Source organism: Myotis myotis, unplaced genomic scaffold (assembly GCF_014108235.1).
Source record: "Myotis myotis isolate mMyoMyo1 unplaced genomic scaffold, mMyoMyo1.p scaffold_m19_p_2, whole genome shotgun sequence".
Lineage (NCBI taxonomy): Eukaryota > Metazoa > Chordata > Mammalia > Chiroptera > Vespertilionidae > Myotis > Myotis myotis.
In genome coordinates this window covers 91691778-91713231 of record NW_023416324.1, presented here as the reverse complement: position 1 = coordinate 91713231, position 21454 = coordinate 91691778, and the positions used below count along the sequence as shown (strand labels likewise).

General features: G+C 42.6%; 1 protein-coding gene and 1 pseudogene across 3 annotated transcripts in view; one reads left to right on the top strand and one right to left on the bottom strand.

The window, feature by feature from the left end:
* CDYL (chromodomain Y like) overlaps positions 1-21454 on the top strand; it is a 239474-nt gene that overhangs the window by 54304 nt on the left and 163716 nt on the right. The window lies entirely within an intron of this gene.
* On the bottom strand, positions 545-649 carry LOC118677977 (annotated as a pseudogene).

Sequence of the window (21454 nt, the reverse complement as noted above, 5' to 3'; positions counted from 1 at the left end):
GATTTGTACACTGGTCCGCACAAACCTACACATCTTTATATGTGTCTGTTGTGTGTATGTATAAAAGTTTATATTTTTATAATTTTAATCCAACAGCGTGGTAATTATTCTATCCTTTTTTATTTATTTGTAACTTCTTTTTCCAACAGTGAGAAACCTGGTTCTCATTATCATAATGCATTTACTCAACTCTAGTATGCACATAAAAGTAGTATGCTAACTGGAAGCCTGTGAGAAACTTTACTAACTATTTCAGGCATCAGTGGCCTATGGCCCATGGGCCAAATCCAACCCATTTTTTGTTGTTGTTTTTTTAAATAAAGTTTTATTGGAACACAGCCTACCCATTTGTTATATATTGTCTGGGGTTTCTTCCTCACTACCATGGCAGATCAAGAAGTTGTGCTAGACCATGTAGCCTCAAAACTGAAAATATTTATTGGCTGACTTTTTATAGAAAAAGTTTGCAAACTCCTAAACTCTAGAGCAGCGATTTTCAATTGGTGTGCCACAAGAATTTTTATTTTTATTTTTATTTTTTAGCACTGTCTAAGTCTATATAACGGTTTGTCTCATAGAGGAGACCACCGGAATAGGTTAGACTTTGTTGCTGTAAAGAATTTTTAAAACATGCAATACCTGACTGCTTAGTCACAGGCACTGACCTCTTTTCCCTTAGATTATCAAATAAAAAAATGACAACAACCAACACAACAATAGCTGCCTGGTATAAATGAATCAAAACCTATGGGTTTTTTTTTGTCAGATTGGCAAGAAAAATCATATACCATTTTTTGGTATTCTTCAGAATTCTGATTAGTTTATGTGTGCCATGAGATGAAAAAGGTTGAAAATCACTGTTTTAGAGCATAGATTTGTATACGGTTCTTTTTATCTTTAGCCTTAGTGCCCTAGTAAAAATACTATGTTCCAAAGTTAATTTTGCCTTCCACCTGCTTCTGTGTAGTTATTCATTTGTAATAGTTAGGTTCATTTGTTACTGCTTGAGCTTTATTTTGGGTTTCCCTACATCCCAGTTGATTGTGATTGTTTGTATTTGGGGTAAGTAAAACATTACTATGGCTATGTGAGTGGGAGCTTTATAAAGAGGTATACTCGAAAATATCCCTCCCTCCTCATTCCTACCATCCCATTGCTGGTCTGCCATATTATCTACTCCCTTTCTATCCTCCTGTGGGTGACCAGTCTCCACCTTCTGGTTCCTTCATGAATATCTTTTGTACAAATCAGCAGGGACATGTGTATTTTGTTATATTCTGTTTTTTCTTACAAGAAAAGTAGCATGTTATTGATACTCTTTTGCACTTTGCTTTTTTCAGTTAGTGTCATTATAATTTAGAAATCACTCCCAAATGAGTTCATAGAGACAGATCATCTTCTTTTAAAAAAAGAGCTCCATGCCCTGGCCCTTGTTGCTTAGTGTTTAGAGCATTGGCCCGACTGGTTGAGGGTTCAATTCCCAGTTAAGGGCACATACCTGGATTACAGGTTCAATCCCTGGCCCTGGTCTGGACTCATGTGGAAGGCAACCAATCGATGCGTCTCTCTCATATAGATGTTTCTCTCTCACATAGATGTTTCTTTCTCTTTCTCTCCCCCCTCCCTTCCTTCTGTCCATTCTTTCTAAAAATAAATGGGGGAAAAATAGCTGCATGGAACTTCACTCTGTAGATGTACAGTAGTTTATTCAACTACTCCCCTATGTATGTCATTTAGAATGTTTCCAGTATTTTGCAATTATAAACAGTGTTGCAATGGAATAACCTTATGCATGTATAGTTTTATACTGTCTTCAGTATTGGTTTCTGAAAGTGTAATTGCTGGGTCAAAAGTTGTGTGCAGATGTAATTTTGTTAGCTGTTCCAGGTTACATTTTCAGTGTTATAATGTGAGAGGGTACATGTTTCCCCACAGTCTCACCAGCAGAATGTGTATTGTCATACTTTTCCCTAATTTAATATGTGTTATATCAGTGTTTTAAACTTGAAATTTCCCAAATAATGAGTTTCAGTAGTTTTTCATGTTTGATATGTTTTTATCTTTTGGTGACATTTTTTAAAAAAAATATATATTTTATTGATTTTTCACAGAGAGGAAGGGAGAGAAATAGAGAGTTAGAAACATCGATGAGAGAGAAACATCGATCAGCTGCCTCCTGCACACCCCCCACTGGGTATGTGCCCGCAACCAAGGTACATGCCCTTGGCCGGAATCGAACCTGGGACCCCTGAGTCCGCAGGCCAACGCTCTATCCACTGAGCCAAATCCGCTAGGGCTGGTGACATTTTAATATATACATTAATATACTTTTAACATGTTTTTATTGATTTCAGAGAGGATGGTGAGGGAGAGAAATATAGAAATATCAATGATGAGAGAGAATCATTGATTGGCACACCCTGCATTGGGGATTAAGCCCGCAACCTGGGTATATGCCCTGACCAGGACTCAAACTGTGACTTCCAGGTTCATAGGTTGAAGCTCAACCACTGAGCCATGCTGGCGGGGCAATATGTACATTAATATTGTTTATATTTTTTGTGTGAATTGCCTGTTTGTGTATTCCCCCCCCCCCCCCCCCCCCCGGGTATTTTTAGAGTTTTTTGTTTTTTTTTAAATAGGTAGAGATATCAGTCCTTAGTGATATTTGTTGCCCTCTCCCCCTATATCTTTTGACTTTGAATATGGCTTGTTTTTACCTTAATGACTCCCTGTTGCTAAAGGATAGCTTCCTAATTAATGCACAGTTCTTAAACACTCAGCTGCTCACCCTACACTGCTCCCCGTTTGCAGTATACTTCTAACATCTACTCTTGCTACTCAGCTCAGAAGTCAGTTCCCAAATGATTTCTCAACTAGAATAGTTTGCTTCTTGTTTCAAGAAAGAAATTCCGCCTTTTCAGAGAGTACTGCATTTAAAAGTTGTTTTACTCTCACTGTATACTTTAATGACTGATTATGTGGCTAGTAGCACTTAGCTAAGTCAGTTTCTTTTGAATTTCATCATTGCTATATCTGTATGGAATGATTCATCACTAGACTTAAGACTTTTTCTCCCAATTAATTTATTATAATTTCATGATCGAATTTCCAGTCCCAATGTTAACATGAGTGGCCATTTCTGTATATTAAATTACTAGAGGCCCAGTGCACGAATTCATCATGGGTGGGGTCCCTTGGCCTGGCCAGCGATCGGGGCGATCAGGGATGTCTTGCCCAGTCCAGCCCAGTCCCACGGGAGGTTGGCCTGTGGGGGGTGGGGGAGGGACTGTGGGAGGTTGGTCAGCCAGGGGATGGGGGAGGGACCGCGGGAGGTTGGCTTGCTGGCAGGGGTGGAGAACCTGGGGAAGTTGGCCGGCTGGGGGAAGGGACTGTGGGAGGTTGGCCGGCAGGGGTCGGAGGGTGGTGTGGGAGGTTGGCCAGCTGGGAAGGGAGGGAGCTGGGGAGTTTGGCTGTGGGGACTACTGACCACCAGAGGGCAGCTCCTGCATTGAGCATCTTCCTCCTGGTGGTCAGTGCGCATCATAATAACTGGTTGACTGGTCGTTTGGTTGTTCAGTAGCTTAGGCTTTTATATATATAGGCTAGAGGCCTGGTGCACAAAAATTTGTGCACTCGGAGGGGGGGGTCCCTCAGCCCGGCCTGTGCCCTCTCGCAGTCTGGGACCCCTTGGGAGATAACGCCCTTCTGGCTTAGGCCTGCTCCCGGGTGACAGAGGGCAGGCCCAATCCCTGGTTGCAGCCCCTGGTTGGGCTCAGAGCAGGGCTGATTGGGGAGTTGGGGCGCCGCCCCCTGTCATGCACAGAACAGGGCGGATCGGGAGGTTGCGATGCCACCCTCAGTTACGCTCAGGGTAGGGCTGATTGGGGGGATTGGGTCACCACCCCCTGTCACACTGAAGGCAGGGTCGATGGGGAGATTGCGGCGCCACCCCCTGTCACCCACAGAGCAGGGTCCATAAGGGGATTGGGGAGCTCCCCCCTGTCACGCACAGAGCAGGGCCCATCAGAGGGTTGGGGAGCTCCCCCCGTCACTCACTGAGTAGGGCCGATAGGGGAGTTGGGGCACCGCCCCCGGTCACACGCAGAGCAGGGTGGATCAGGGGGTTGGGGCGCCGCCACTGTCACACTCAGGGCAGGGCCGATGGGGAGGTTATGGCTCTACCCCATCACACACAGAGCAGGGCTTGTGGGGGGGGGAGGGTTGGGGCGCCGCCCTCTATCACCCACAGAGCAGGGCCGATCAGGGGGTTGGGCGCCGCCACCCTCACTCTCAGGGCAGGGCCGATGGGGAGGTTATGGCTCTACCCCGTCATACACAGAGCAGGGTCCGTTGGGGGGTGGGGAGGGTTGGGGCGCCGCACCCTGTCACACACAGAGCAGGGCTGATCAGGGGGTTGGGGCGTCGCAGCCTGTCACACACAGAGCTGCAGGGCGATCAGGGGGTTGGGGAGCTCCCCCCTATCAGGCACAGAGCAGGGCTGATCAGGGGGTTGGGGCGCCTTCCCCTGTCACGAACAGAGCAGGGCGGATAGGGAGGTTGTGGCCCCGCCACCTGTCACACACAGAGCCGCAGGGCGATCAGGGGGTTTGGGCGCTGCCCCCTGTCAACGCTGATTGCGGTACCGGGAGGCCTCTCGGCTCCGCTGATACCGGTGCTGGGAGGCCTCGCGGCTCCGCTGATCCCAGTGCTGGGAGGCATATTACCCTTTTACTACATAGGATAGAGGCGTGGTGCATGGGTGGGGGCCGGCTGGTTTGCCCTGAAGGGTGTCCTGGATCAGGGTGGGGGTCCCCACTGGGGTGCCTGGCCAGCCTGGATGAGGGGATGATGGCTGTTTGCAGCTGGTCACGCACCCTTCAGGGTGGGGGTCCCCACTGGTGTGCCTGGCCAGCCTGGGTGAGGGGCTGAGGGCTGTTTTCAGGCTGGTGGGTGACTGAAGCTCCCAACCGCTCCTTTTTTTCTTTTTTTTTTTATTCTGAGCCAGCTTTAGCTCTGGCTACAGCTCTGAGGCCTCTGCTGCTGAAAGCAGGTATCTAGTTTGTTTGGGTTCTATAATCGAAACACTGTATCAACTTCAGCTCTGAGAACCCAGCTGGCTGAAAGCAGGTTTGTGGGGTTTTGTTTAGCTTCTATATTTGTAACAATGTTTCAAACTGCCAGCTCAGAGGCCAGCAAGGCAGGCGGGGAACGTTGGAGTCCTCCGTCACTGAAGCAAGCAAGCCTCATGTTAGCTTCAAGCTGCCTGGCTGCCGGCTGCCATCTTGGCTGGCAGTTAATTTGCATATCGCCCTGATTAGCCAATGGGAAGGGTAGTGGTCATACGGCTAATTACCATGTTTCTCTTTTATTAGATAGGATTGATTTCAGAAAGGAAAATGAGAGGGAGAGAGAGAGAAACATAAATGATGAGAGACGTGGCCTGCGGACTGAAGATTCCCAGGTTCGTTTCCGGTCAGCGGCATGTACCTTGGTTGTGGGCACATCCCCAGTCGGGGGCATGCAGGAGGCAGCTGATCGATGTTTCTCTCTCATCATTGATGTTTCTGACTCTATCCCTCTCCCTTTCTTTCTGTAAAAAATCAATAAAATATATAAAAAAAGGTGATGAGAGGATATCATTGATCAGCTTCCTTTCTGCACTCCCCATGCTGAGAATTGAGCCCCCAACTGGGGCATGTGCCTTGATTGGGAATCAAACTGTGACCCCCTGGTTCATAGATAGATATCAACCACTGAGCCACCACTGGCTGGGCTGGGTACTAATAGTTTTAATTATCAATTTGATCTCTAGAACTTTCTGAGTAGGCAATCATATGCCTTTTAATTAATTATGATTTTGTACTTTTATCCTAGTATTTATATGTCAGTTTATTTCATCTTATATAGGCTGAGAACTTCCAAGATAGTGTTGAATAGTAGCATGACAGATAACACTGCTGCTGTCTTCTTCATTTACGGGGAATGCTTCTGATATTAAGATATTTTCTAAAAATACCTTATAGTAGATATTCTATCCAAATTTTAATTTTCGTTTTTTTATTGATTAAAGTATTACATATGTGTCCTTATCCCCCCACTGCCTCCTCCCCTCCTCCCCACTCATTCCCTCATCCCCTTGTTGCCTATGTCCATTGGTTATGCTTATATGCATGCATACAAGTCCTTTGATTGATCTCGCCCCCTTACCCCAACCCACCCGTACCTTCCCTCTGAGGTTTGATGGTCTGATCCATGCTTCTCTGTCTCTGGATCTGTTTTTGTTTATCAGTTTATGTTGTTAATTAATATTCCACAAATGAGTGAGATCATGTGATATCTATCTTTCACCAACTGAATTATTTTGCTTAGCATAATGCTCTCCAGCTCCATCCATGCTGGTACAAATGGAAAGAATTCCTTCCTTTTTACAGCAGCGTAGTATTCCATTGTGTAGATGTGCCACAGTTTTTTATTTTTTTTATTTTTTATTATTTTTTTAAAATATATTTTATTAATTTTTTACAGAGAGGAAGGGAGAGAGGTAGAGAGTTAGAAACATCGATGAGAGAAAAACATCGATCAGCTGCCTCCTGCACAATCCCTACTGGGGATGTGCCCACAACCAAGGTACATTCCCTTGACTGGAATCGAACCTGGGACCCTTCAGTCCACAGGCCTACGCTCTATCCACTGAGCCAAACCGGTTAGGGCTGTGCCACAGTTTTTTAATCCACTTAATGCTGTTTCCAAATCTTAGCTATTGTAAATTGTGCTGCTATGAACATAGGGGTGCATATACCCTTTCTGATTGGTGTTTCTAGTTTCTTGCGATATATTCCTAGAAGTGGGATTGCTGGGTCGAATGGGACCTCCATTTTTAGTTTTTTGAGGAAACTCCATACTGTTTTCTACAGTGGCTGCACCAGTCTGCATTCCCACCAGCAGTGCACGAGGGTTCCTTTTTCTCTGCATCCTCTCCAGCACTTGTCCTTTGTTGATTTGTTGATGATAGCCATTCTGACAGGTGTGAGGTGGTACCTCATTGTCGTTTTGATTTGCATCTCTTGGATGATTACTGACTTTGAGCATGTTTTCATATGTCTCTTGGCTTTCCCTATGACCTCTTTGAAAAAGTATCTGTTTAGGTCTGTTACCATGTTTTTCAAATTAATCTTTATTGTTCAGATTAATACAGGTCTTCCACTTTTTTCCCCCCATAGCTCCCCTCCACCCAGTTCCCACCCCACCCCAGGCCCTTATACCCCCCCGAACCCCCCCCCCCCCACACACACACTGTCATCCATAGGTGTAAGCTCTTTGTCCAATCTCTTCCTGTACCACCCACACCCCCTTTCCCCCCAAGAATTGTCAGTCCACTCCATTTCCATGCACCTGATTCTGTTACATTCATCAGTTCTGTTCATCAGGTTTTTAATTCATTTGATTTTTAGATTCACTTGTTGATACATATGCATTTGTTGTCAATTTGTTGTTCATAATTTATCTTTACCCTTTTCTTCTCCCTCTTCTTTAAGAATAATACCCTTCAGCATTTCATATAATACTGGTTTGGTGGTGATGAACTCCTTTAGCTTTTTCTTGTCTGTGAAGCTCTTTATCAGACCTTCAATTCTATATGATAGCTTTGCTGGGTAGAGTAATCTTGGTTGTCGGTTCTTGCTATTCATCACTTTGAGTATTTCTTGCCACGCACTTCTGGCCTGCATAGTTTCTGTTGAGAAATCAGCTGACAGTCGTATGGGTACTCCCTTGTAGATAAGTAACTGTTTTTCTGTTGCTGCTTTTAAGATTCTCTCTTTGTCTTTTGCCCTTGGCATTTTAATTATGATCTATTTATAGATTGCTTCAGGTAGTATGGACATTTTAATGATGTAGATCCTACAAATCCATGAACACGGTATGTTCTTCCATCTGTTTATGTTTTCGTCCATCTCTTTTTTCACTGTCCTGTAGTTTTCCGAGTACAGGTCTTTTACCTGCTTAGGTAAGTTTATTCTTAGGTATCTTTATTTTTTTGGTGCGATGGTAAATGGGATTGTTTTTTAATCTCTCTTTCTGTAAGTTCACTATTGGTGTATAAAAATGCCATAGATTTCTTGGCCTTAATTTTGTATTCTGCTATATTGCCAAATTCATTTATTAAGTCTGATAACTTTTTTGATGGAGTCTTTAGTGTTTTCTTTGTACAGTATCATGTCATCTGCAAATAATGACATTTTCACATCTTTTTTTCCAATTTGAATACCTTTTATTTCTTCTTGTCTAATTGCTATGGTTAGCACTTCCAGTATTATGCCAAACAGGAGTAGTCAAAGTTGGCATCCCTGTCTTGTTCCTGTTCTTAGGTGAAGTGGTTTTAGTTTTTGCCCATTGAGTATGATGTTGGCTATAGGTTTGTTGTATAAGGCTTTTATTACGTTGAGGTATGATCCCTCTATTTCAACTTTGCTGAGAGTTTTTATCAAGAAAAGGTGTTTGATTTTGTTAAATGATTTTTCTGCATCAATTGATATGACTATGTGATTTTAATCTCTCAATTTGTTTATGTGATGTATCACTTTTATTCATTTGCGGATATTGTATTATCCTTCAATTTTTTTTTTGTATTGATTTTTTGTTTTTTTGTTTTTGTTTTGGTCTCTATGTCATTTATTTCTCCTCTGATCTTTATTATCTCCTTTATCCCCAGGATAAATCCTACTTGGTCATGGTGTCTGATTTTTCTGATGTAGTGCTGGATCTTTTTTTGCTAGAATTTGTTGGGAATTTTAGAATCTCTGTTCATGAGGGATATTGGTAATTCTCTTTGGGTTGTCTTTTTCTGGTTTTGGTATTAGGGTAATACTGGCTTTATAGAATGAGCTCGGAAGTGTTCCTTCCTCTTGTATTTTTTGGAATAGTTGGAGGATAGGCTTTAGTTCTTTGAATATTTTGTAAAACTCCCCAGTGAAGCTGCCTGGCCCCAGGCTTTTGTTTGCTGGAAGCTTTTTGATGACTGCTTCAATTTCCTCCATAGTTATTGGCCTATTGAGATTTTTAGATTCTTCCTGAGTTTTGGAAGGTTGTATTTTTCTAGGAATATGTCCATTTCCTCTAGGTTATCTAGTTTGTGGGAGTAGAGTTGTTCATAGTATTTTTTTTTTTTTTTAACAATCTTTTGTATTTCTGTGTGGTCTGTTGTTATTTCGCCTCTTTCATTTCTGATTTTGTTATTTGGGTTCTCTGTGCTTCTTGGTGAGCCTGGCTAGACGTTCATCAATCTTGTTTATCCCTTTAAAGAACCAGCTGTTGGTTTCATTTATTTTTTTTGTATTGATTTTTTTGTTTTGGTCTCTATGTCAGTTATTTCTGCTCTGCTCTTTATTATCTCCTTCCTTCTGCTCACTGTGGGCTTTTCTTGTTGCTCTCTTTCTAATTGTTTAAGTTACAGAGTTAGATGATTTATTAACATTTTTTCTTTTTTCTTTTTTTGAGGTAGGCCTATAGAGCTATAAACTTCCCTCTCAGGACTTCTTTCACTGTGTCCCATAGATTTTGGATTGTTGTGTTTCCATTTTCATTCATTTCCAGGATGTTTTTAATTTCTTCTTTAATCTCTTTGGTAATCCAGTCATTGTTTAATAGCATGTATTCAGCTTCCAAGTGTTTGCATTTTTTTGATTGTTTTTATTGTAGCTTATTTCTATATTATGCCATTGTGGTCCGAGAACATGCTTGATATGATTTCAATCTTCTTGAATTTGGAGAGACTTTGCCTGTGACCCAGTATGTGGTTTATCTTTGACAATGTCCTATGTGCACTTGAGAAAAATGTATATTCCGTAGCTTTGTAATGAAATGTTCTGAAGATGTCAATTAAGTCCATCTGATCTAGTGAGTCATTTAGGATTGCTGTTTCTTTGCTGATTTTTTGTCTAGAGGATTTATCCAGTGATGTCAGTGGGGTATTAAAGTCCCCTACTATGATTGTATTGTTGTTGATCTCTCCCTTGATATCTTCCAGGAGTTATTTATTTTTTTATGTATTTGGGTGCTCCTGCGTTGGGTGTATATATGTTTTCCAGGGTTATATCCTGTTGTTGTATTGATTTCTTTAGTATTATGAAGTGGCCTTCCTTATCTCTTGTTATGGCCTTTTTGAGGTCTATTTTGTCATATGTAAGTATTGCTACCCCAGCTCTTTTTTAATTTCCATTTGCCTGAAAGATATTTTTCCATCCCTTCACTTTCAGTCTGTGTGAGTCCCTTATTCTGAGGTGGATCTTTTGTAGACAGCATATATATGGGTCATATTTTCTTATCCATTCAGCCACTCAATGTCTTTTGATTGGAGCATTTAGTCCGTTTACGTTAAATGTTATTATGGATAGGTACTTTTTTGTAGCCATTTTTATTTTTGTTCCTGTGTTCCTTCTTCCCTTTTTATGTCTTCTTTTTACACCAGTCCCTTTAGAATTTCTTGCATTGCTGGCTTGGTGGTGATATACTCCTGTAGCCTTTTTTGTGTCTGTGAAGATCCTTATTTCCTCTTCAATTTTGAATGATAGCCTTGCTGGATAGCGTATTCTTGGATTCAGTTCCTTGCTTTGCATCACTTTGTAAATGTCCTTTCATTCCTTTCAGGCCTGATGTGTTACTGTTGAGAAATCATTTGATAATCTAATGGGGGATTCCTTGTATGTAACTTTCTGTCTCTTTCTTGCAGCCTTTAAGATTCTTTTTTTAAAAAAACTTTTGTTTTTTTTTGCTTAAAATATTACAAAGAGTAGTACATTTGTCTCCCCCCCCCTTGACCTTCCCCAGCCTCCCCTACCCCCCAGTGTCCTGTGTCCATTGGTTATGCTTATATTCATGCATACAAGTCCTTTGGTTGATCTCTTACCCCCCCCCCCCCCAACTCTCCCCAGCCTTCCTGCTGTAGTTTGACAGTCTGTTTATTTTTTTTATTATTATTTTTTTAAAGGGAGATTTTATTTTATTTTATTTTTTTTTAATTGCTTAAAATATTACAAAGGGTATTACATATGTGTCCATTTTATCCCCCCGCCCTAGACAGTCCCCTAGCCTCCCCTATCCCCCAGTGTCATGTCCATTGGTTATGCTTATATGCATGCATACAAGTCCTTCAGTTGATCTCTTACCCCCCTACCTCCTGCCCCCCAACCCTCCCCGGCCTTCCCGCTGCAGTTTGACAGTCTGTTTGAGGCAGCTCTGCCTCTGTATCTATTATTGTTCAAAAGTTTATAATGGTCTTATTATCCATGAATTTGTGTGATCATGCGGTATTTTTCCTTCATTGACTGGCTTATTTCACTTAGCATAATGCTCTCCAGTTCCATCCATGACGTTGCAAATGGTAAGCGTTCCTTCCTTTTTAGAGCAGCATAGTATTCCATCGTGTAGATGTACCACAGTTTTCTGATCCATTCATCTACTGATGGGCACTTAGGCTGTTTCCAGATCTTAGTTATGGTGAATTGTGCTGCTATGAACATAGGGGTGCATATATCCTTTTTGATTGGTGTTTCTGGTTTCTTGGGATATATTCCTAGCAGTGGGACCAATGGGTCAAATGGGAGTTCCATTTTTAACTTTTTGAGGAAACTCCATACTGTCTTCCATAGTGGCTGCACCAGTCTGCATGCCCACCAGCAGTGCATGAGTGTTCCTTTTTCTCCGCATCCTCTCCAGCACTTGTCGTTTTTTGATTTGTTGATGATAGCCATTCTGACAGGTATGAGACGGTACCTCATTGTTGTTTTGATTTGCATCTTTCGGGATGATTAGTGACTTTGAGCATGTTTTCATATGTCTCTTGGCTTTCTGAATGTCCTCTTTTGAAAAGTGTCTATTTAGGTCCTTTGCCCATTTTTTGATTGGATTTTTTATCTTCCTTTTGTTAAGTTGTATGAGTTCCCTATAAATGTTGGAGATTAAACCCTTATCGGTGATAACATTGGCAAATATGTTCTCCCATGCAGTGGGCTTTCTTGATGTTTTGTTGATGGTTTCTTTTGCTGTGCAGAAGCTTTTTATTTTGATGTAATCCCATTTTTTAAATTTTCTCTTTAGTTTCCAATGCTCTGGGAGCTGTATCGGTGAAGAAATTGCTTTGGCATATGTCTGAGATTTTGTTGCCTTTGGATTCCTCTAGTATTTGTATGGTTTCCCATCTTACATTTAAGTCCTTTATCCATTTTGAGTTTATTTTTGTGTATGGTGTAAGTTGGTGGTCTAGTTTCATTTTTTTGCATGAATCTGTCCAGTTTTCTCAGCACCATTTATTGAAGAGACTGTCTTGACTCCATTGTATGTTCTTGCCTCCTTTGTCAAATATTAATTGAGCATATTGGTTTGGGTTGATAAGATTCCCGTTGTCCTGAACGTTTGCCATCGTAATTACGAAGTGTCTTGGTGTGGGTCTTTTTGGATTCATCTTGTTTGGGACGTTTTTTTTGCTTGTGTGACTGTTTTCTTCCCCACATCAGGGAAGTTTTCTGACATTATTTCTTCAAATAAGTTTTCTAACCCTTGTTTCTCTTCTTGTCGTTCTAGCACCCCTATTATTTGTATGTTGCTTCATTTCTTGTCCCAAAGCTCCCTTAGCCTCTCCTCCTGTCTTTTAATTTTTTCTCCAATTGCAGTTCTGTTTGGGTGTGTTTTGCTTCCCTGTCTTCTAATTTTCTAATTTGGTCCTCCACTTCTGTTCTGTTGAAACTTTCCATTTTTTTAAAATTGTAGCTATATCACTCTTTATTTCTTCTTGATTCTTAAGTTGTTGATTTTTTCATCCATTTGGTTTATGAACTGAATGGCCGTTATACTGAATTTTTTCTTACATATTTCGTGTCTCCGTTTCACTTAGCTCCTTTTCCAATGATTCCTCATTTTTTTCCATTGGGGGTTTCTTTGTCTCCCCATTTTTTTCTCTCACTGAAGGATCTAGGTGTTGAGTCGTGGGGGGGCTGCTCCTCGGGTGGCAGTGGCTCCTTAGTCAGTGGCTGCTCCTTGGGCGGTCATGACAGTGACTGCTCCTCAGTTGGCTGTGGCTCCTCTGGTGGGTGTTGCTTGCAGCAGTAGTGGCTCCTCTGGCTGGCAGGGGCAGGCTTCTCGCACAGCTGCTGCTCCTCATTCAGGGGCGGGTTGCTCACGAGGCCGCTGCTTCTCTGATGGGGGTGGCCTATGCATGGCTATTGCTCCTTGTATGGGTGCGGGCTGCTCGCGTGGCTGCTGCTCCTCGGATGGGGATGGGCTGCTTGCACGGCTGCTGCTTGTGTGGCTGCTGCTCTTTGGATTGGGGTGGGCTGCTCATGGGGTTGCTTCTTCTTGGATGAGGGCGTGCCTCGCATGGCTGCTGCTCCTTGGACAGGGACAGGCTGTGTGGGGCTGCTGCTGCTTGGACGGTGGTTGGCTGCTTGCATGGATGCTGCTCTTTGGTTGGGGGTGGACTGCTTGTGTGGCTGTTGCTCCTCAGATAGGGGTGGGCTGCTCGCACAGCTGCTGCTCACATGGTCGCGGAGCCCTTGGCTAAGGCGTTGGGCTGGCCAGAGGGAAGCACGCTTTGTTACTCACAGGAGCCCATGACTAGGGTGGCTGGAGTCTCGGTGACCGTGGGACCACAGCCGAGGCAGGAGGTCCCTTGTGGGGGTGCCCGTAGAGTCCCGGGTGGTGTCTGAGGGCACCCTGAGTGGAGGTGAGGCTGCACTCCCAGTCGCAACAGCTCTCCCCTTCAAGAAGGTGTGGCCTCTGTGGAAGAGCCAGCCACTCCGGGACTGTTTGCAATGGTATCAGAGGTTGCCTGGCTTGGCGAGCCTGGTCTGCCTTCCCCTGAATGTCCTTCAGGATCTAACTGTCCCCCACTCTCCTACACATCCATACACTCTCCTTTCACTCCCTCACTCACTCACGCTGTCTCCCTCACTGCCGCCATCTTCCTGCTTCTGTAGTTGGGTCTGGAGTGTTATTGACCTGTTCGTAGATGGAGTCTCCTCTCTGGGTTTCTGGTTATGTGGCTTGCTCTCTCTACCACATTGACCAAACAGGACAAAATGCAACTAGACAAGACATGACACAAAGAGTACAAAACATGAATGCACTAACGACAATGATAACCCCAATATAAGTGACCACCAGAGAAAAGAGAATTAGGGGAGAGAAAAGAGAGCACAAATTATATCAAGGAGAGAAAAAAGGGTATGAGAGAAAAGAAAAAGAAGAAAAAGGTAGAAAAAGGAAAAAAGACATATACATGGGAAGAAAACACCACAGAACAAACAGATAAACCAAAATGCAAACACCAAACACCCAGAAAAGAAGGTGGGGGCAGAATCTGTAGAGGCTGAGCTTATTTACAGAAAGTAAGGTTAAGGAATTGGATGAATATGGGGAGGGCCTTAGTTCACTTTAGAGGAAGTAGAAAGAGGATGATTGGATAAGAAGAAAGAAAGAGAAAGAGAAAGAAGAAGAAAAAATGAAAAAAATTAATTTAAAAAATAGGATAAAATAAAAATAGAATTATGAAAAAATAATATGAAAAGAAATAAAAAGTAAACAAATGATAAAAGGAAAATAAAGAGGAAAAAAAGATAACAAAATAATAATAAAATGAAAAAGTGAAGTGTTGTTCGTTTCCACCGAGTTTTAATGCCCCATGGGGGCTGGTTTCAGATCCCACTCTTCTGTATTGTCTGGCACTTCTCAATTTCCTGTTAGATTGTTGAAGTTCCAAGCTGTCCACCACTCTTCTGTTTGTGTCTATCTCCACAGCTTTGACTGCCAGCTGGTGGGACCAATCTGCCCACTTAGCCTGTCTGCCTGCTTTCAATCCTAATCTCTGAAACAGCTTTTTCTTTTTTCTTTTTTTTTTTTTTTATTGCTTAAAGTATTACAAAGGGTATTACATATGTGTCCATTTTATCCCCCCGCCCTAGACAGTCCCCTAGCCTCCCCTATCCCCCAATGTCTTATGTCCACTGGTTATGCTTCTATGCATGCATACAAGTCCTTTAGTTGATCTCTTACCCCCCTACCTCCTGCCCCGCAACCTTCCCCGGCCTTCCTGCTGCAGTTTGACAATCTGTTTGAGGCAGCTCTGCCTCTGTATCTATTATTGTTCAAAAGTTTATAATGGTCTCTATTATCCATGAATGAGTGAGATCATGTGGTATTTTTCCTTCATTGACTGGCTTATTTCACTTAGCATAATGCTCTCCAGTTCCATCCATGACGTTGGAAATGGTAAGAGTTCCTTCCTTTTTAGAGCAGCATAGTATTCCATCGTGTAGATGTACCACAGTTTTCTAATCCATTCATCTACTGATGGGCACTTAGGCTGTGAAACAGCTTTTTCTGACAGACAGGGCTATAGTTGGGGAGGTTGCTGGGACTGAAGAGCCTCTCTTCAGGCCAGTCCCTGAGGGATTTCAAGGATTCTTCAGATTTTTTTTTTTTTGGTATCCTTTGTACCACTCAAGGGTGTAGCTGGGGTGTGGCTGTATTGGTTGCCTGAAGACTGCAGGGAGGGACTATCTCTTCAGGAGAAAATGGCTGCTTAGGTCTAGTGTGTCAGGTGTGTCTCAGTGCCAGATCCCCGGCCACCTCCCACTGAGCTGCTCTTCTCCCCAGCCTCTCCCCAGACTCCACAAGTCCGCACCTCCACTTGCACCTCAGCCATGGGTGTTTGTATTTGAAAGGTCCGTTGAACCTGGTTTAGCAAATTAAAGCAAAGACCAAAAAGAGGGGAAAGAGCTGCGCCACTGTGAACCCCTCTCCCCCCAGTGTGGCATGGCTTGGGCAGTTGTTCAGACTGCCCCCTCGGGCTCAGCCTCTTCTGGCTATGGGCTTAGGTCTAGAATCCCCTGTCGCCAGCAGCCCTGTGGACTTCCTTTCTACAGTCAGATGTTATGCCTGTCCCAAGGGACGCGGCCTTCTAGCCATGTGGCTTCCTTCTGACTCTCTGGGCCTGGAGGTCTCGCAACTCTCTCCAGCCCAGATCCCTGATTTTACCGTTCTCCCGGCATCCTCTGCCCTTCCTGGCTGCAAATTGTTTCACCAGCTGTGTCTACTTCCCCAGTTCGGGGTGGATGTTATTCAATTTAGTTGCTCCTTCTATCTGCTCTGCAAGATAACAGACAAGGCTCGGCACATGCCTGCCTATTCAGCCCCCATTTTGTCTCCCTACTTCTATCCAAGTTTTTTGACTGAGAGGTATTTCATTACTTTTAAAAGTCATGAATGGGCCCTAGCAGTTCTGCTCAGTGGTTAGAGTATCGGCCCGCAGACTGAAGGGTTGTGGGTTTGATTCTGGTCAAGGGCACGTACTTCGGTTGCAGGCTCAATATCCGGCCGTGTTTGGGATGTGTGTGGGAGGCAACCAGTTGATATATGTCTCTCTCTCATTGATGTTTCTCTGTCTCTCCCCCTCCCTTCCATTCTCTCTAAAAAAATCAATGCAAAAAATATCCTTTAGAATCCCACATAGCAGATCTGTAGGATCTAGTCTCAACCCTAAATTTGTCTGTCAACTCTACTCTTACGATCATACCTCTTCACATTATCTGAAGTAGAACTTCCTCCAATTATAAGTTCTTTGACTTCTTTGGTTAGCTTTGTATTTACTGAACAGGTCAATAAAATCTGTTTCATTTCTAATAGGTTCAGGTCATTTACTTAAAGGATCGTCCTTCATGATTTAAACTCTGAAATAATTTACTAAATATAAAAACAGTTGTTTACACCAAGTTTAAGGAAATTGATCACTCCAACATCAGGAAATATGTTTTGTTCTCAAAAGTTTGCTTTATGTTTTGTTCCCAAAAGTTTGCTATGTTTTGTTCCCAAAATGAAAATAATCCGAATGCTACACAGACCTGCCAACAGTTAATGCTAATGGTTATTAGAAATAAAAAAAAAAAATAACACCAACACTTCTGTTTACACATTTGAGACAAAAACTTTAAGACAAATTCCACCAAAATGTCAAGTTGTTTTATTTTAATAACTGATAGCAAAACCAAACCAGAACAGCACAAAGGAAAAAAATTGTGTGGATAAATCTCACTTATAGCAGGGATTTAAACTTCCTAAACAAATAACTTAGCAAACTAAACCCATCAGCGACAAAAGAATCATGATGGCCAAGTAGTGTGTCTCCCAGGAATATTAGGATAATTCAGTATCAGCAAATCTATCACTATCAACAGATACAGGAAAAACTTATTATCAAGGAAAGGCATACCATCAAATTGAAATCCACACATGATTTTTTAGTACATTCCATTTGAAAGAGAGAGCCAGCCAGAATAACAGCAGATCTCTCAGTCCCATAATTGAAAAACATTCCCGATTTTCCCCATTTGTGACTGTCAATTTGCCCTCTTTTTAATCCCAAAGTAAGATTTTTAAGCCTGTTAATAGGAACTCAAGTTTTGATAGTATACACTTATATACTAGTAATAACAAATATTTACAGGTGGAAAAAGGGAACATCTGTTTACTCATTCTCCACCTAAACTTTTCAGAGCATGCGTGCATAAATATGTGATTATATGAATGTGTGTATATAGATAAGATTTTAAAAAATATTTGCTACAAGTTCATCTATCTATATAAAAGGCTAATATGTTAAGTGTCCCTCCCACTGTCCGACTGGTTGCTGTGACGTGCACTGACCACCAGGGAGCGGACGCTCTATGCAAGAGCTGCCATGACCCACACAGAGAAATGGCACCGCGGACCTGATGCCCACAAAGCAACATTTGGTTTCCCCCAAGTGGGACATGGGCCCCACCAGCACAGTGGAGCGACACCTCACTGAATTGCAGCCAATGCTGCCAAGACGCCATAGCGCAAAATGCGGCCCACAGCCCAGCCCAGCCCAGAAACGGTTCCAGTGGGCGCTGGGTAATAACATCACGTAATAATGCCTGGCTTCCTCTGCCTAGTGATGACTAGCCTCCTTGCATTTTCTTCAGCCCAGGAACATGACGTACTTTATAGCCAGGTGCAAACATTTCACACTTCAACCAAATGTCTGAAGCATTTTCCTGTGCTTCATCTCATTTAATCCTCACAGAAGTTTTGGAATAGGTAGATAGTAGACTTGGTGGAATCCTATTTTCTTTTCATTAGCTGGAAAATGGAGATTTAGAAACTTGACCTGACTGAAAAGAAGTAAGAAATGGTGGACCTTGAAAATGACTTCAGGTTTTCTCACTGAGCAGAATATAGTCAAACACTGCTGCAGTTAAATACTTAACCCTTTGTTCTCCCTGCGTGATCAATAATAATTTGCTTCGTGTTGATATTTACTGCTGTGTTGCTGTCAATTACCTGAAAGAGAAGTTGGGGTGCTTCACTGGGCTGGAAAAAGTTTAGCTAAATCAGAAAACAGATCTAATTAAGCAAGTTTATTATCCTATCTAATAATAGAGAAACATGGTAATTAACTGTAACTTCGCTACCCTTCCCATTGGCTAATCAGCGAGATATGCAAATTAACTGCCAACCAAGATGGCGGCCAGCAGCCAGGCAGCTGAAGCGAACAGAGGCTTGCTTGCTCCAGTGAAGGAGGAAGCCAAGGTTACCCGCCTGCCGCTGCTGGACTCTGAGCTTGCACTCTAAGCAACTATGTTGCAATTATAGAAGTTAAACCATCCCCAGAAACCTGCTTTCAGCAGTCAGAGCTGGAGCAAGCAGGACCGCAACAGTGTTACAATTATAGAACCCAAACAAACCCAGATACCTGCTTTCAGCAGCCGAGGTCTCAGAGCTAGAGCCGAGCCTCAGAGCTAAAGCCGGCTCTCAGCTCCAGTGACAGCCATAGAAGGTAAATAAATCCAAGAATAAACGAGAAAAAAGAAAAAAAGGAGAGGTTGGGAGCTTCAGTCACCCGCCAGCCTGAAAACGGCCCTCAGCCCCTCACCCAGACTGGCCAGGCACCCCAGCGGGGACCCCCACCCTGAAGGGTGTGTGACCAGCTGCAAACAGCCATCATCCCCTCATCCAGGCTGGCCAGGCACCCAAGTGGGATCCCCACCCTGAAGGGGGTGTGACCAGCTGCAAGCAGCCATCATCCCCTCATCCAGGCTGGCCAGGCACCCAAGCGGGACCCCTACCCTGATCCGGGACACCCTTCAGGGCAAACTAGCTGGCCCCCACCTGTGCACCAGGCCTCTATCCTATATAGTAAAAGGGTAATATGCAAACTGACCCTAACAGCAGAAAGACTGGGAATGGCTGGTCACTATGACACACACTGACCACCAGGGGGCAGACTCTCAATGCAGGAGCTGCCCTCTGGTGGTCAGGTCGCTCTCACATGGGAGGAGCTCTGCTCAGCCACAAGCCAGGCTGATGGCTTCCAGTACAGTGGTGGTGGTGGGAGCCTCTCCTGCCTCCTCAGCAACGCTAAGGATGTCCGACTGCAGTTTAGGCCTGCTCCCCGCTGGCAAGTGGACATTCTCCGAGGGCTGCCGGGCTGCCAGAGAGATGTCTGATTGCCGTCTTAGGCCCAATCCCCCTGGGAGCGGGCCTAAGCCAGCAGGTGGTCATCCCCTGAGGGGTCCCAGACTGCGAGAGGGCACAGGCCGGGCTGAGGGGACCCCCCCCCGAGTTCACAAATTTTTGTGCACCGGGCCTCTAGTATATCTATAAAAGGCTAAGTTGACTCACACATGCACAATACATGTAAAGCTCTCTTTGGTGCCAATCACATGAGTGTGTTTTGATCTGTCATTGTCAATTGTGAATTTGGTTGACACTTCTATTATAGAGAAAGGGCGAATAGCAATTCGCAAAATATTTCTTTTAATTAATTTCCTTTCAATGTGCACAAATTCATGCACCAAGCCACTAGTATAAATATAGCTATGAGGTCTTTCTTTTTTCTCTCTAAGGCTTTTAGTATGCTTTGCGTATGTTACATGGTCACTTGGTAATTGAATGGACAAAAATTGGTAAATGATTATCTCAATAGTGAGATTTAAAATTTTTCTTTTCTTGGTCATTTAATTTTGTTTCTTTCCCAAGGCATACTCATATTCTTATTAATCAGTAGGCATTCTTCATGTTATAAATAGTAGTCTTATGTTAAGGGCACTTTTTCCTACTCTGTTACCTGTTATAACTTTTAAAAATATTTATCTTTTGATTTTGATAGCTGTCTTTTTCTTTATGACTACTGACTTTTGTGTCTTGGTTAAGAAGTTCTTTCCCATGTCAGCATTATAAACGCCCTCCTGTATTTTTTTCTAGTATTTTTGTAGTTTTGTTTTTTCTTACTTAGTTTGTCCTATTGGAGAATATTACTGTTAACAGTTTAGGGACACAGAGATTGCACTTAAATTTTTTTTTTCTCCATATAAAATATGCAGGTGTCTTAACACTTAATTGAATTTTCTGTTTGAAAATGCTACCAACCTTGCATATATTATATTTCCAAAAAATTCCGCCGAAGTTTCTATTCACCTCCATTGGACAGTTGATCTGTTCCAAAATAACATCACAGTTTTAATTATTTTTGTGTTACAGTGTTTTGATAATCTTGAATGTAAGACTACCTCAACTTTTTTTCTTTTTGGTCAGAATTCTCTTGGCTAATTTTGTGTATATAGAGTTTTATTTTGGATTTTGTAAGTTGTAAAGGGGTTGTGTTATATATTTTACAAGAACAAAAATGTGAAGATCTCTGAGAAATTAATACTTACCCAGGATTTATTTTTCATGTGCTAGATAGTGTTTTAAGTGTTTTGTAAATATTGTTACAGAAGCAATTATACCTTCTTTCTCAGTGAGCAAAGTTAGCCTGATCGCATGACTATAATAAGAAAACAGTAGCAAGCCAACAACTATGTATTTTAGTAGAGACAATATAGATTATGTATAGTATAGATTTGAGATACCAACCACGGTTGTAATCTCCCTCCATGAACACACCCAGTTTGTATACACCCATATTTAGCATGGTTGACATTATATTGGTGTCCTGCTTTTTATAAATATGAGCGTATCTCATATCATTAAAGTTCCTGTATAAATGTAACTAGCAAATGTTTATATCCTCCTCAATACTGTTTCAAAATCCATTTAACCTTTATAGGCATTTTATTTTATTACATTTTTCTTTTATAATTGTGATACATACAGAAGAGTATGTCAAATGAGTTATGGAACATAATAGTAACTCTTGGGAACCGCCTAATTTCAACTAGAGACTTTTAATACTCATGCATGGAACCGTTGCTCTTTCCCTAAAGTTATTATACACTTACACAGTTATAGTAATATTGTGACCTATTTCTGATGACAATTCCCCTTCTCCCTTTAAGAGAAGGTTTTTTTAAACAGTGAAATTACTGGATTAGAAGTCATAAACATTTTAGGTTTTTACTGGAGCCACCTATCACTCCCACCAGTGGTACTCAAGAGGGCC